Source organism: Ranitomeya variabilis, chromosome 2 (genome assembly GCF_051348905.1).
Source record: "Ranitomeya variabilis isolate aRanVar5 chromosome 2, aRanVar5.hap1, whole genome shotgun sequence".
NCBI classification, from domain to species: domain Eukaryota; kingdom Metazoa; phylum Chordata; class Amphibia; order Anura; family Dendrobatidae; genus Ranitomeya; species Ranitomeya variabilis.
The window spans coordinates 814211905-814227772 of NC_135233.1; the positions used below are offsets into that span (position 1 = coordinate 814211905).

The 15868-nt window shown below is 43.0% G+C and overlaps 1 protein-coding gene across 2 annotated transcripts in view; it reads right to left on the bottom strand.

Moving 5' to 3' along the window:
• PHF3 (PHD finger protein 3) overlaps window positions 1–15569 on the bottom strand; it is a 128514-nt gene extending 112945 nt beyond the window's left edge. Inside the window, exon 1 of one of the 2 annotated variants that reach the window (XM_077289972.1) lies at window positions 15441–15569. The gene's annotated coding sequence lies outside the window, so the exon portion shown is untranslated. Of the gene's footprint in view, window positions 1–15033; window positions 15141–15440 lie in introns of those variants that run through there. The other variant, XM_077289973.1, reaches the window with a different exon arrangement.
• Window positions 15570–15868: the final 299 nt, after the last annotated feature.

Sequence of the window (15868 nt, forward strand, 5' to 3'; positions counted from 1 at the left end):
TTACATCAAGCGCACAGCAACGACTCATCTTAGAGGTCACAATAGACCCCCACAACAACATACAAAAAGCTGAAGTCCTCACTTTCCTCAGTAAAGTCAGTATTTATGACCATAAGAAAGACTGGCAAAAATGTGGCAAAAATGGCCTGCATGGCAGAGTTCCAAGACGAAAACCACTGTTAAGTAATAAAAACATGAAGGCTCGTCTCAGTTTTGCCAGAAAATATATTAATGATCCCAAAGACTTTTGGGAGAATATTCTGGACACAAGACAAAAGTTTAACTTTTTGGAAGGTCTATGTCCCATTACATCTGTTGTAGAATTAAGGCTACTTTCACACATCAGGTTTTCAGTGTCAGGCTAAATCCTGCTAATTTTCAAAAAAACGGATCAGGCGAATGTTGCCGCCGGATCAGGGTTTATTTCCATAGACTTGTATTAGTGCTGGATTGCACCGGATGACATTGCGTTTCGTCCGGTTTTCGTCGGATGCGGCAAATCTGCCGCTTCCGGTTTCTTGAAAAAACGTCCATAGCAACATTTTTTGTCTCCGGCGAAAAAGCCTGAAGCGCCGGATCTGGCGCTTCCAGCTGTTTGCTAGAATGGAAGCCTATGGGAGCCGAAAGGTGCCGGATCCGGAAAAAGGCGGATCCGGCGGCCTGATCCGGTTTTTTAAAATGAGCATGCTCCAAATTTTTTTTTATCCAATAATCTAGATATGCTAGCCGGATCCATCAATAAAACGGATCCGTCGCAACAGTTTTTCACAATCTGCGCCGGATCCAGTTTTTCCAACATTTGTCGGATTTAGCCTGACACTGAAAATCTGATGTGTGAAAGTAGCCTAACACAGAATTTCAGAAAAGGAAAATCATACCAACAGTAAAATATGGTGGTGGTAGTGTGATGGTCTGGGGCTGTTTTTCTGCTTCAGGACTTGTAAGACTTGTTGTGGCAAATGGAACCATGCTGTTTACTAAAAAATCCTGAAGGAGAATATCTGGCCATCTATTCGTGACCTCAAGCTGAAGCGCACTTTGTTTACACTGCAGGACAATGATCCAAAGCGCACCAGCAAGTCCACCTCTGAATAGCTTAAGCAAAACAAAATTAAAACTTTGGAGTGGCCTAGTCAAAGTCCTGACCTTAATCCATTTGAGATGCTGTTTCATGACCTTAGAAAGGCAGTTCATGCTCGGGATCCCTCCATTGTGGCTCAATTACAACGATTTGGCAAAGATGAGTGAGCCAGAGCATTGTAAAAGACTCATTTTCAGTTATCGCAAGTGCTTGATTGCAGTTGTTGCTGCTAAGGCTCGACCAACCAGTTATTAGATTTAGGGGCAATAATTTTTCACACAGGGTCCTATAGATTTGGATTTCTTTTCCCCTAAAGAGTTTAGGGCCTAAACAATAAAGACCTTCATTTAAAAACTGCATTTTGTCTTATCTTTGTCTAATATTTAAATTTGTTTGATGATCGGAAACATTTAAGTGTGACAAACATGCAAAACAAAAGGAAATCAGGAAGTGGCCAAACACTTTTTCAAACAACTGTATATGTCCCAGCATCTACTGTGATGTATGTTTGATGCGCCCACTGCTTGAGTTCTACAAATGTTACATGAGCAGCAATGAATTTCCCACTACGAGGAATCATGCAGTGAAATATGCATCTGTGTTCAGAACTTACTGCTGCAAGTTCTTTTAAAAATTCATTGCAAATAGTCAACCGCTCCAGACCTGACGCAAATTTGGAAATGCAGTTGCAAATAGTATCATCAATATTGCCTAAAGTCACATGTGGCACCAAAGAGAAGCAGCTCCAACAGTCACATTAGGGGTGAGTTAATTAAATGTATGACCAAACATAGCACTATCTTAAATTGATAATTTTGTAAGGCCCCCGAATTATGTTTTAAATATCCAAAAGGTTCTCCACCCGCCACACAGGCTGAAGCACTGCGGATTTGTAAGCAGGAATGAAGATGAATATTATGCTGATGTCACACTGCTCTTTAGATTGAAATTTTGACTGTTGCATGACGTGGACTGATCCATTGATGGATTTTTGCATTACTATAAATTGCCTATAAGGCTCATTCAGATGTCAGGTTTCTTTTATTTTCTTGAAAGCAAAATTTGGTCTGAGATTGACCAGTGCTTTTTATCACCGTCAAAGTTTGTTCAGTATGTCAGCTTTTACCAGTTTGGTAGTTTTTTCAGAATGAAAAAAACAAGGTTTCTCTTTTTTTCCCCCATGACCCCATAGAGACACATTGGTGAGATTCATCCAAGACTTGGATCAAATTCGGACATGTCTGACTTTCTGCCACACACTCGGTCCACAAAAATACACAGACATGTGAACTGTCCGATAGACTATCACAGGTACGCGTGCATTCTAGAAAAAAAAAAAAGCACTGATAGAACAAATACACAAAAAATGACATTTGAATGAGGCCTTATTCTCTGATTTGTGCACTGTTGCCAATTCTTTCTATTGAACAAATGATGGCTGCACATGTGACAGCACGTTAGAGCTGAGGGCCAGGATTCTGACCTCAAGGCAGCGTTGCCAATCTATGCTTACATTTCTTCAGTACAACTGACCACAAATATGATCACCCTTGAATTGTTATGGACATAAACTACATCTCAGTGTCACGCCCTCAACATGATACCCAGGAATCAAGGAAAAATTAAAAACAGAATTCAAGGAATAGATTAGATAGTGTTAGGACAATACATGTACAGTGAGGCTGTATATAGACGGTGTAATTGTGCTTATGGCATTATGTAACAGACTAGTGACTGCAGATCTGGATGTGACTGGAGCCCTAGTCTATGCTCACGCGCTGTGTTTTTGTGGCATTTTTTTTTCTACAGGAAAAACCTGCTCTCTTGGCAGTGAAAAAGCTACTTACTAAAAGCAGGTTTTGCTGCGTTTTTTAGGATCCCAAGCATTGCTTCCACCACAGAAACATGAACACAGGTAACCAACGCAAGACTAATCCATTTTTGTAACAAGGGCAATTTGATCAAATTATTTAGTGGAAAAAAGATATTTATGACTGAAAAAAATTGTGATTACTCTGAACAAAAAAGTTCACAAAAAATACAGATTTAACAGCCGGGGGATGTGAATTGGTCTGGAATAGTGTACTTAAACCATTAGCATTGAATTTGTAGGACACTGTTTACTTTCTCACTTTGGTCAGCCCTTAGGGTATGTGCACACATTGCGGATTTCTTGCAGAAAATTCCTGAAGAAAACCGGAAATTTTCTGCAAGAAATCCGCATTTTTTTTTGCGTTTTTTTTCCGTTTTTTTCGCGTTTTTTTTAGCATTCTGCAAGCGTAATTAGCTTGCAGAATGCTAAAGTTTTCCAAGCGATCTGTAGCATCGCTTGGAAAACTGACTGACAGGTTGGTCACACTTGTCAAACATAGCGTTTGACAAGTGTGACCAACTTTTTACTATAGATGCAGCTTATGCAGCATCTATAGTAAAAGATAGAATGTTTAAAAATAATAAAAAAAATAAAAAAAATGCTTATACTCACCCAGACATCTCCTCAGCGGCCGTCCGGCTCCTCTTCTAGCTGGTCTGTGCGCACAGGACCTCCCGTGACGTCACGGTCACGTGAGCGGTCACATGACCGCTCACGACCAATCACAGGACAGTGACGTCATTCGGCGAGGTCCTTCAGCGCACACCAGCTACAGGAACCGAACGGCAGCGTGCGAGGAGGCGGGAATACATCGAGGGTGAGTATAGGACTGTTTATTATTTTATTTCTTATTTTTTGACCACTTATATGGTGCCCAGTGCGTGGAGGAGAGTCTCCTCTCCTCCACCCTGGGTACCAACCGCACATAATCTGCTTACTTCCCGCATGGTGGGCACAGCCCCGTGCGGGAAGTAAGTAGATCAATGGACCCCTAGGTGTGCGGAATCCCTGCAATTCCGCATTTTTAATGAACATGTTGCTTTTTTTTCCGCTATGCGATTTTTTCGCGGAAAAAATCGCAACATTTGCACAAAAAATGCGGAATACCCTGTAAATAATAGGAGGCTTATGTAAGCGTTTTTTTTCGCGTTTTTATCACGTTTTTATAGCGAAAAAACGCGAAAAAAACGCTAACAATCCTGAACGTGTGCACATGGCCTTAAGCTGCTCAATTTCACACCTTTGTCAGCCAATGTTTACTTTGCATGCATTACTAATTTAACCCCTTAACGACTGCGGATACGCATTAAAACGGCAGTCCTTAAGGGTACTTATTTCCTCATCGCCATTTTAAAACGGCAATCGGGAATAGCGCAGCCCGGCGGCAATTCCCACAAGTGTCAGTTGTACATGACAGCTGACACCCTGCCATCGGACCCAACCAGTTTTGTGACCGATTGAGGAAGATTAACCCCTTAAATACCATTGTCGCAACAGCGGTATTTAAGTTGTTATAAAAGGGCCACAAGACCCCCCTTAGTAACCATCGGACCCCCGCGATAAGAATCGCAGGTCACGATGGTTAGCCAGGGTATGGGGCCTGTGATATCCAGCAATAATTGAGATAAATAAGCTCTGTTCATCAAAAAATTAAAGTTACAGTTCTCAGAATGTAGCGACAAAAGAAAAAAAAAAATTAAACACTTTATAAAAAAAAAAAAAAGCATTTATACTGTATAACAGCAAAACCTAAAAAAACCTATATAAATCTGGTATCGCAGTAATAGCACCGACACAGAGAATAAATTCACCCCATCACTTATACCACATGGTGAACCGCGCAAAAATAAAAATAAGAACTACTCTTGTACTGCAATCTATTTGTTGATCTACCTCCCAAAAATCGGAATAAGGTTTGTGCACTTACATCGGGGTTTCCGTGTAAATTCCCCAAAACTGCGTTTCATACAAAACCCTGGATGGAACCACACATTTATAACAAATATGGAATCACTTTGGACTGGTCTGTGTGCCAGCGGTGTAACATCATTTTAGGTGTCTTTTTAGCACACAAGTGTGGGCGACCACAGATCTGTACATGCCTAAAATGATGAAGACCACCGAAGCAGATGGCAAACAGTACGAAATGTCTCCATCTGCCTCAATATATTGGGTCTGAATCGCATTTTTGTGGGATTTACAAGGAAACCCAGACAAGAATGTGATCCTCGCTTTTTTCTGTAAGCGATAGAGAAATATTATGTACCCCAAATCAATATAAATATATATATATATATATTATATATATATTATATATATATAATTGTCTAAGGGGTACTTCCGTCTGTCTGTCTGTATATCTTTCTGCCGGCAACTTCCATCACGGAAATCCCACGTCACTGATTGGTCGCAGCAGCCAGGACAGGCAGCTGGCGAGACCAATCAGAGACGGGCACAGTCCGGCCGAGTATTAGTCCATCCCTACTCCCGTCCAGTCAGTGCCCGGCGCCCGCTCCATACTCCCCTCCAGTCACCGCTCACACAGGGTTAATGACAGCGTTAATGGACTGCGTTATGTTGCGGGTAACGCACTCCGTTAACGCTGCTATTAACCCTGTGTGACGAACTTTTTACTATTGATGCTGCCTATGCAGCATCAATAGTAAAAAGATCTGATGTTAAAAATAATAAAAAAAAAACTGCTATTCTCACCTTCCGTCGAGGCGCGCGCGGCTCCCACCAGCTTTCGTTCCCAGACATGCATTGCGAAATTACCCAGAAGACTTAGCGGTCTCGTGAGACCGCTAAGTCATCTGGGTAATTTTGCAATGCATCTCTGGGAACAGAAGCTGGCGGCAACCGCACGCGCATCGACAAAGCTTCGCTGGACGACGGAGGGTGAGTATATAACTATTTTTTATTTTAATTATTTTTTTTTTTAACAGGAATATGGTGCCCACACTGCTATATACTGCGTGGGCAGCGTTATATACTGCGTGGGCAGCGCTATATACTGCGTGGCTGCTATATACTACGTGGGCAGTGTTATATACTATGTGGCCTGTGCTTTATACTACGTGGCTGCTATATACATACATATTCTAGAATACCCGATGCGTTAGAATCGGGCCACCATCTAGTTGTTAGATAAAAACCCTAATTTATCCTGTACATAACCAGCCCCACTCAGGTCCGTCATCTGTCACTGGAACTACAGGGGGTTCCCACATTACTGCTAGAACAAAGACTCTGGAAAGGAAACATGGCTCCCGTCCCCTCAAATCAAATTCAGTGACTTCTTTGCTCCCAAATTCAAATGCCCCCCTCCTTCTGTGCGCCACTGTGCCTAAACCACAGAAGTGGCCACATATTGGGCATTATTGTAATAGAGAGAAGACACTTAATTTGGGGCGGGTGTTTACACTAATGGACAGAAATATGGGTAAGGATATTTGATGGGACTATTTGTCCTTTTTACATCTGTTAGATCTAGGGGTCACTGGACCATGGAGTTAGTTCCCTCTTAACCTATGCAATAGTAGCGTAATGTCAATATCTCTATACTGGTTATGCACTGGCATTTAATATGAGATAGTAGTTGACCATAGTGACTTACTCTGCTATTTATACCCTGTTTCTACCTCTATGGTGTAACACTGTGTATTCGGTGCACCTATACCTAATATTCAAATAGCTCTGGATGTTATATCTTGTTTGTAATATTATTGGATTACTATTTGTAAACTATAGTGTTAATAAAATTATATTTACTCTTAACATAAAAAACTTGTGAGTTGGTATGCTTCAGTTTCTATGGTTATAAACTTAATTTACGGGTGTGCATCACCAGAAGCACAAGCTGTGCACAACGTATGGAGTCACAACAATATATAGGGTCTCTACAATGTATGGGGGTGCTACACTATATAGTCTCTGCACTGTATGGGGGCCCAATGTATGGGGGTGCTACAATATATAGGGTCTCTACACTGGGAGCACAATGTATGGGGGTGCTACACTATATAGTCTCTGCACTGTGTGGGGGCCCAATGTATGGGGGTGCTACAATATATAGGGTCTCTTCATTGTATGGGGGGCACAATGTATGGGGGTGCTACAATATATAGGGTCTCTACATTGTATGGGGGGCACAATGTATGGGGGTGCTACAATATATAGGGTCTCTATACTGTATGGGGGCACAATGTATGGTTACTAGACTGGCAGATTTGAAATTTTCCACAAAAAAAAAGTTTGTCGTGGATGTTACAAAATAGTCACTGCAGCCGTAGATGAATTCATTGAGAGGTGCAGTTTCTACAATGGGGTCACTTTGGGATTTTTCTGCTGTTCTGACACATTTGGGGCTCCACAAATGTCATCCGCAAACTATTCTAGCAAAATCTTTGCTACAAAAAGCCAAATAGCGCTCCTTCCTTCTCAGCCCTGAGGTGTGTCCTAACAGTAGTTTCTGACAACATATGGGGCAGCACTGCGTTCGGGAGAAATTGCGCAATCAATTGTGGGGTCTAGTTTTACATATTAACCCTTGCGTACCTGACAAATTTGCAGCAAATACAAAAATTACACTTTTACCACTAAAAAGGCCTTTTTCCACGTCTCACCATGTTATAAAATTCTGTGAGACACCTATGGTTTTAAAATACTCAATAAATCCCTAGATAAATTCTATGAGGGATCTAGTTTCCAAAACGGCATCACTTGTGGGGGGTTTCTGCTGTTTTCAGATGTCACAGCATTCACAATCTATCCCAGGCAAATAGAGCTCTTTCCTTTCCTAGCCCTGCCACGTGCCCAAGCAGAGGTTTTAGACAACATATGAGGTCACATTTGGGACAAATTGCGCAACAAATTATGGGGTCCATTTTCTCCTATTATCCATAGTGAAAATTACAAATTTGGGGCTAAAACAACATTTTCTGGAAAAAATGAAAATTTCCAGTATGTTGACTTAATGTTATCAAATTTTGTGTAGTACCTGTAGGTCCAAAATGCTCACTATACCTCTGGATAAAATCCTTGAGGATTCCTCAAGACCTGCAGACCATTCCATCACAGTCTGCATTCCAAAACACCACTCCTTCCTTTCCAAGCCTAGCTGAGCACCCAAACAGTGGTTTTCCCCCCACACATGGGGTATCGGCGTACTCAGTAGAAAATGTACAACAAATTCTGGGGTCCATTTTCTCCTGCTACCTTAATGAAAATAAAAAAAATTGGGGCTAAAAATACATTTTGTGGGTAAAATTTGATTTTTTTTTTTTTTAATTATTCACAGTTCTACTTTATGAACTTGTGAAGCAACTGAGGGTTCAAGGTTCTCAACATACAGTGCCTAAAAGTAATATTCAACCCCCTGCAGATTTAGCAGGTTTAATAAGATGCAAATAAGTTAGAGCCTTCAAACTTCAAACAAGAGCAGGATTTATTAACAGATGCATAAATCTTACAAACCAAAAAGTTTTGTTGCTCAGTTAAATTTTTATAAATTTTAAACATAAAAGTGTGGGTCAATTATTATTCAACCCCTAGGTTTAATATTTTGTGGAATAACCTTTGTTTGCAATTACAGCTAACAATCGTCTTTTATAAGACCTGATCAGGCCAGCACAGGTCTCTGGAGTTATCTTGGCCCACTCCTCCATGCAGATCTTCTCCAAGTTATCTACGTTCTTTGGATGTCTCATGTGGACTTTAATCTTGAGCTCCTTCCACAAGTTTTCAATTGTGTTAAGGTCAGGAGACTGACTAGGCCACTGCAACACCTTGATTTTTTGCCTCTTGAACCATGCCTTGGTTTTCTTGGCTGTGTGCTTTGGGTCGTTGTCTTGTTGGAAGATGAAATGACGACCCATCTTAAGATCCTTGATGGAGGAGCGGAGGTTCTTGGCCAAAATCTCCAGGTAGGCCGTGCTATCCATCTTCCCATGGATGCGGACCAGATGGCCAGGCCCCTTGGCTGAGAAACAGCCCCACAGCATGATGCTGCCACCACCATGCTTGACTGTAGGGATGGTATTCTTGGGGTCGTATGCAGTGCCATCCAGTCTCCAAACGTCATGTGTGTGGTTGGCACCAAAGATCTCGATCTTGGTCTCATCAGACCAGAGAACCTTGAACCAGTCAGTCTCAGAGTCCTCCAAGTGATCATGAGCAAACTGTAGACGAGCCTTGACATGACGCTTTGAAAGTAAAGGTACCTTACGGGCTCGTCTGGAATGGAGACCATTGCGGTGGAGTACGTTACTTATGGTATTGACTGAAACCAATGTCCCCACTGCCATGAGATCTTCCCGGAGCTCCTTCCTTGTTGTCCTTGACTCTTCGGACAAGCCTGGCCTCGGCACAGGAGGAAACTTTCAAAGGCTGTCCAGGCTGTTAAAGGCTAACAGTAGTTCCATAAGCCTTCCACTTCCGGATGATGCTCCCAACAGTGGAGACAGGTAGGCCCAACTCCTTGGAAAGGGTTTTGTACCCCTTGCCAGCCTTGTGACCCTCCACGATCTTGTCTCTGATGGCCTTGGAATGCTCCTTTGTCTTTCCCATGTTGACCATGTTTGAGTGCTGTTCACAAGTTTGGGGAGGGTCTTAAATAGTCAGAAAAGGCTGGAAAAAGAGATAATTAATCCAAACATGTGAAGCTCATTGTTCTTTGTGCCTGAACTACTTCTTAATACTTTAGGGGAACCAAACAGAATTCTGGTGGGTTGAGGGGTTGAATAATAAATGACCCTCTGAAAAAACTTTTCCCAATTAAAAAAAAAACAAACAAAGAAATAACATTCTTTTTTGCTGCAGTGCATTTCACACTTCCAGGCTGATCTACAGTCCAAATGTCACAATGCCAAGTTAATTCCAAATGTGTAAACCTGCTAAATCTGCAGGGGGTTGAATACTACTTGTAGGCACTGTACACCTAGATACATTCCTTAAAGGGCCTACTTCCTAAAACTGGGTCACTTGTGGGGTGTTTCCACTGTTTAGGCACATCAGGGACTCTCCAAACGCAACATGGAGTGTGCTCTCAATTCCAGCTATTTTTGGTTTCAAAAGTCAAACGGTGCTCCTTCCCTTTCTAGCCCTGTCGTACACCCAGTGTTTTCCCCCACATATGGGGTATGGGCATACTCAGGAGAAATTCCATACATATTTTAGGGTCGAATTTCTCTGGTTACCCTTGTGAAAATAAAAAAAATTTGGAGCTAAAGTTAAATTTTTGTGAAAAAATTAAATGTTCATTTTTTTTCCTTCCACATTGCTTCAGTTCCTGTGAAGAACCTGAAGGGTTGATAAACTTCTTGAATGTGGTTTTGAGCATCTTGAGGGGTGAAGTTTTTAGAATCGCATCACTTTTGGGTACTTTCTATCAAAGTCACTTCAAATATGATGTGATCCCTAAAAAAAAAAAATTATTTTGTAAATGTTGTTGGAAAAATTAGAAATCTATGGTCAACTTTTAACCCTTCTAACTTACTAACGAAAAAAAATTGTTTCAAAAATTGTCTTGATGTAAAGTAGACATGTGGGAAATGTTATTCATTATCTACCCTATTTTTCGGCGTATAAGACGACTTTTTAACCCCTCAAAATCTTCTTAAAAGTCGGGGGTCGTCTTATACGCCGGGTACAGACAAATGTGCATATGGTGGGTGGGGGGGAGTGGTCCCAATGACGATGAGAGGGGGCGTCTCACAGGAAAGTGTGAGTGGAGTAGCCCCCTGTTACCTCATTGCGGCAGCGTGGGGGTCTCTGTGCTGGGGAGCGGCGGCTCCTCATTGCGGTAGCATAGTGTTTCTGTGCTGGGAGCGGCAGCTCCTCCGTGCCATGGGTGCTGTGGGGCGGTGCATCTTCTTGCAGCGTCGGGGCTCCTCCGGCATCTCCGCAAGGCCCGGAGGCACCGGCAGCTCCATTATTACGATGCGGTGGCCTCCGGGAAAATGGCCGCTGGGGGCGGCGCATGCTCAGATTCAGATCTCGTCTCCCGAGATCTCGGGACGAGATCTGAATCTGAGCATGCGCCGCCCCCAGCGGCCATTTTCCCGGAGGCCACCGCATCGAAGCCATGGAGCTGCCGGTGCCTCCGGGCCTTGAGGAGATGCCGGAAGAGCCCCGACACTGCAAGAAGATGCACCGCCCCACAGCACCCATGGAACGAAGAGGAGCTGCCGCTCCCAGCACAGAAACACTATGCTACCGCAATGAGGACCCGCCGCTCCCCAGCACAGAGACCCCCACGCTGCCGCAATGAGGTAACAGGGGGCTACTCCACTCACACTTTCCTGTGAGACGCCCCCTCTCTTCGTCATCGGGACCACTCCCCACCCCAAAAGGCACATTAGTCACCGGCCCTATAAGACGACATACGGCATATAAGAAGACCCCCGACTTTTAAGAAGATTTCATATTTTAACTGGAAAAGTTGGGGGGGGGGGTCGTCTTATACGCCCAGTCGTCTTATATGCCGGAAAATACGGTAGTTTGTGTGACATAACTCTCTGATTTAAGGGCATAAGAATTAAAAGTTTGAAAAATGCAACATTTTCAACATTTTTGCCAAATTTCGTAAGTTACATCAAAGAAATTTTTCCGCTATAATGAAGTACAATATGTCACGAAAAAAAATCAATCTCGGAATCAGTGGGATTCGTTGAAGCATTCCAGAGTTAGAACCTCAAAGTGACCGAGGTTAGATTTGTAAAATTTGGCTTGGTCATTAGGGTCAAAATTGGCTCTGTCACTAAGGGGTTAATTAAACTGGACTAATTCTAACTGCCATTTTCAGGTGAGCAGATCAAGACATTATGGTTTAAACTTGGGAAATAACCAAAAATAAAATTAAAGTGTATCACACACTGCTGTACCTGCTTTTTTTTTTTCACTAAAAAAGCAGCAAAACCTTATACCAGCCTTTTTTCTGCACTTTTACACTTAGTCATTGCTTTCTACGGGTGGAAAAATGCAGCAAAAAACGCTTTAAGGCTGTGTGCACACGTTCAGGATTTTTTGCAGTTTTTCGTGATAAAACCGTGCAAAAAACGCATACATTAAGCATCCTATTATTAGAATGCAATCCACAATTTTTGTGCACATGTTGCGTTTTTTTCCGCAGCAGAATCGCATTCCGGAAAAAAACGCAGCATGTTCATTCTTTGTGCGGAATCGCGGGGATTAATGTGTATATACAAAATTTTATTAAGACAATATAGAAGGGGATAAAATACGGTGCTAATGACAACGAGTGTGCCTGCAGAACGCACAGGTGACCTGAAGATGCTGACAAAAAATGATGGCAAGCATTCAAAAAAAAATTTATACAAAAAAATAATGAAGTAAAAGACAACAGTGAGAAATGGCAATGATTGGAAAAATATATATACACAAAAATATTTATATACAAACAAATAAAACGCTGATATAGAAAGTACATTTAGATATAAAAAAGCAAAAGTGCATACATGTGTAAACATATAATTAGTATATGGTGCCAAATTGATGATAATACATGTAGAAAAATAATATTACAATGAAAAATAAAGTGCATTTGTTTCCCTTTAAAAAGTTGGAAATAGAAAATACTAAATCAAGTAAAATGTCAGCATAACATTGCACTATTTGTAGAGCAAGAGATAAAGCGCATATGCAGTAAAAGTAGTAGGTGGTAGAGCCGCAATGGGTAGACTAATGGCAATGACAAGGTAATAGAACCTAAATACCGTGCAATGACCAGGTAAGACTAGCAAGCAAAATGACAGGCACAGCCATAATAGGTGGGGAGCCAAATAATTAGTATAGAAAACTGTTACCGATATGGTAACACTGGTACACGCAGGAATGCGCCCCGACGCGCGTTTCGGATCAACTCCTTCGTCGGGGGTACTGTATGGAGCACTGTGTGTGGAAACTACTGTACGGAGCACCTGTGCGTGGCCACTGTACTGTACTGCTAGACAGCAGCAACACATGCATGGATTACCTAACAAACAGGCAATGCCTGCATGTGTTGTGACTGTAGAACACCCACGAAACATGCAGCCACGGGGACTCAAACATATTTTTTTGACAACGCCGAAGACACTATGTTAACACATGAGCATGCTGGATAACACCTTATCCAAGCAAATTTGCTCCTCACTCATCCTCAACCATTGTTGTACACATATAAACAACATTGTATATATTAAAAACAGCTAACATAGAAAAATAAAAAAAATTAATACCGTAAGATCCGGCCTTCCCAAAACCCCCCTGGAAAAGTTAGGGGGGTCGTCTTATACGCCCAGTCGTCTTATATGCCTTACACGACCTACTTGTTTTTTTGTCTACGCGTTTGTTTTCCTCTCCCACTTTTTTAGATTATTTTCTGTCAGCTTGGTTTTTCGCGGGCCAAGAAAAAGCTTAGAATTGCACAATTCACTTTACAAAAAAAGTACCATACTTCAAAAAGGAAGAAAAAAAATTCTGCTACGAGTGAAATTTACAGCTTGCTTTTTTCAGCATGATTAATTACATCCAAACATAAAATAATTTCCTTATCTTGATTGTTAAAAAAAAATCCGACCAACAAAAATGAAAATATTGAGTTGACCATTTTCTTAGGCACAAATGTGCATGGAACCAATTTTAAATAGCGCAAAAACAAAAATTAACATGCACAGCAATGTCAATCGACTTACTGTGCACATGTTCCCCTTTGTACAACTTTTATTAACCGTTTCAGGCTTTGAATGCTGTGAAGCGGCTAAAGAACGTGGCTGGTCCATTTTTCAGGAAGCTGCCACTACCTTAGGCCTCATTCACATCTCCACGTTTCCAGTACGTGTTGGATTTGTTTTTTTTCACCGATTGCACAGGTATCAATTATAATCTATGGTGATAGTCACATGTCCGTGCTTTTACATGGACCGTGAGTCGATGACAAACACAAAGATATGTCCATTTTTTCTCGGCAGGACGGATTACAAGGGTCAATACCAGTCTGTAAAAATAACCCGTACAGCACACGGATGCAGTTTGTGTGCAACTAACCCTACAAAGTATAGAAGAAGCTTCGTAATCTATTTCTTTCTTTATCCATCCATGAAAACCACCGATGGTAAGAATGGCCACTGACACCAGTACAGGATTTTCATTTTCACATATGCGTTTTATACGTTAGTGTGAAGGAGACCTTATAGAGTTATTAAAAAAAAAAAGCTGTTGGCAAAAATCACTGAAGACAAAAAAAAAAGCCACAAGAAAAATGGATGCAGGTACGGAGGTGTCGAAAAGGCGCTGCGTGAACATACCCTTAGGGAACATGCCCACGATCAGGAATTGCTGCGGTTTTGACGCTGCGTATTTATACAAACCAGCAGCAGCCAAATGTTACAGCATAGTGGATGGGAAATCTAGGATTCCCATGTCCGCTATGCATGTATGATCCCGCGGAGACTGACATGTGGCTTGTCTTTCCAGACTGCAGCATGCCAATTTCTCTTTCTCCGCAACAGAAATTTCTTCAATAGAATGTATTGGATGCAGTAAATCCACGCGGCTCAGTGACTACATGCAGATTTACCAGCGCTCAATACACGGCAGCGTTTTGGATGAATCGAAAATCTGCTGCACCCAAAGCGCTGCTACTTCCGGCTCGTGGGCACATCGCCTTCAAGTTTTCACAGAGGTTTTTATATAACAGCTGGATACGGCTGTGTCTATCTCGGAGAGGTTTCCTTCAGGATCCACTTTTAAGTAAAGCCCTACACTTCCAGGGTAGACATCAACTCTATAAACAACTCATGAACAGCAAAGGAGATGTTCCATAAAGATTGGAAACGTTTTCAGAGAAGGGTCATAAGATAGCAGTCACCAGTAGGGGGCATCATCCAGATGCCAGCAGGAGGGCTGCATTATAACCCCTCCTGCACAGGAAAGGGCTAACATTAGGGGCTCATGTAGAAGAGGCCACCTCCAAAGTTGGCAGACGATGCGTGCGGATTTGTGCCGCCACATAGCAGCATTACTTGTCCTCCCCTTATGACCACATTGGGGCTATCCCTGAGCGATAGGATTTTCTTACAATTCCTTCTCGATCGCCCCTCAGAGCCCAGACTAACCGCGGCGGCGGCAGTTGTGGCAGCAGGACTCGGGCAGCCCCAGCCGGGCTCCTGTGCAGGCCCGACCAGGCACCCGTGCAGGAGCGGGCACCCGTGCAGGAGCGGGCACACACGCAGGACAGGCCCAGCACGCATGTGCACATGGCATACATGACACTGAAAACAAGCCGTGACCACACAGCCCTGCCCGCACACCGCCGGAGAAACACGCCCCACACTTGCGCCCACAATATCATCTGAGCAGGCCTAGGTTCTTCCAGGCGACATTGTCCATACACGCAACTTCAGCCACAAGTCACCTCGCCCCGCACACTGCACGCAGCCTGATACGTGGGGTGCAGGTGCCCCCAATAGCTAGTGGCCCACTTACCGTGGTGGGGGCGGTCACGGGTGAAGAGCTGCTCATGTCTACGGCCTCATACCCAGCGCGCTGCTAATCGCAAGCGAATGCGCGTGCCCGAGCTCCTGTACTCTATCACGTGACAGCCAGAGCCCTCGCGCGCTCCCGAGCGCAGTGGAGCTGTGGCGCGTCAGAGACTCGCGTGTTGTCCTTCTGGTCACCTGTGAGGGGCCCTGTCCTCTGCACAGACCAGGCGGAATAGTCATGTATTACTCGCACTAAGCCTAACCCAGTGGGGAGCGTCCCCCCTACAGGGACATTGGGGGCACTAATTATGGATCATTAGCATCCCTTTAATTATGGATAATTACCATACCTACAGTCAGCTACAGACGGGGATTTACAGTCTATTACTTCCTCCTTGTCCCTGCGGTTGGTGACACCTGGGACCCCGATGT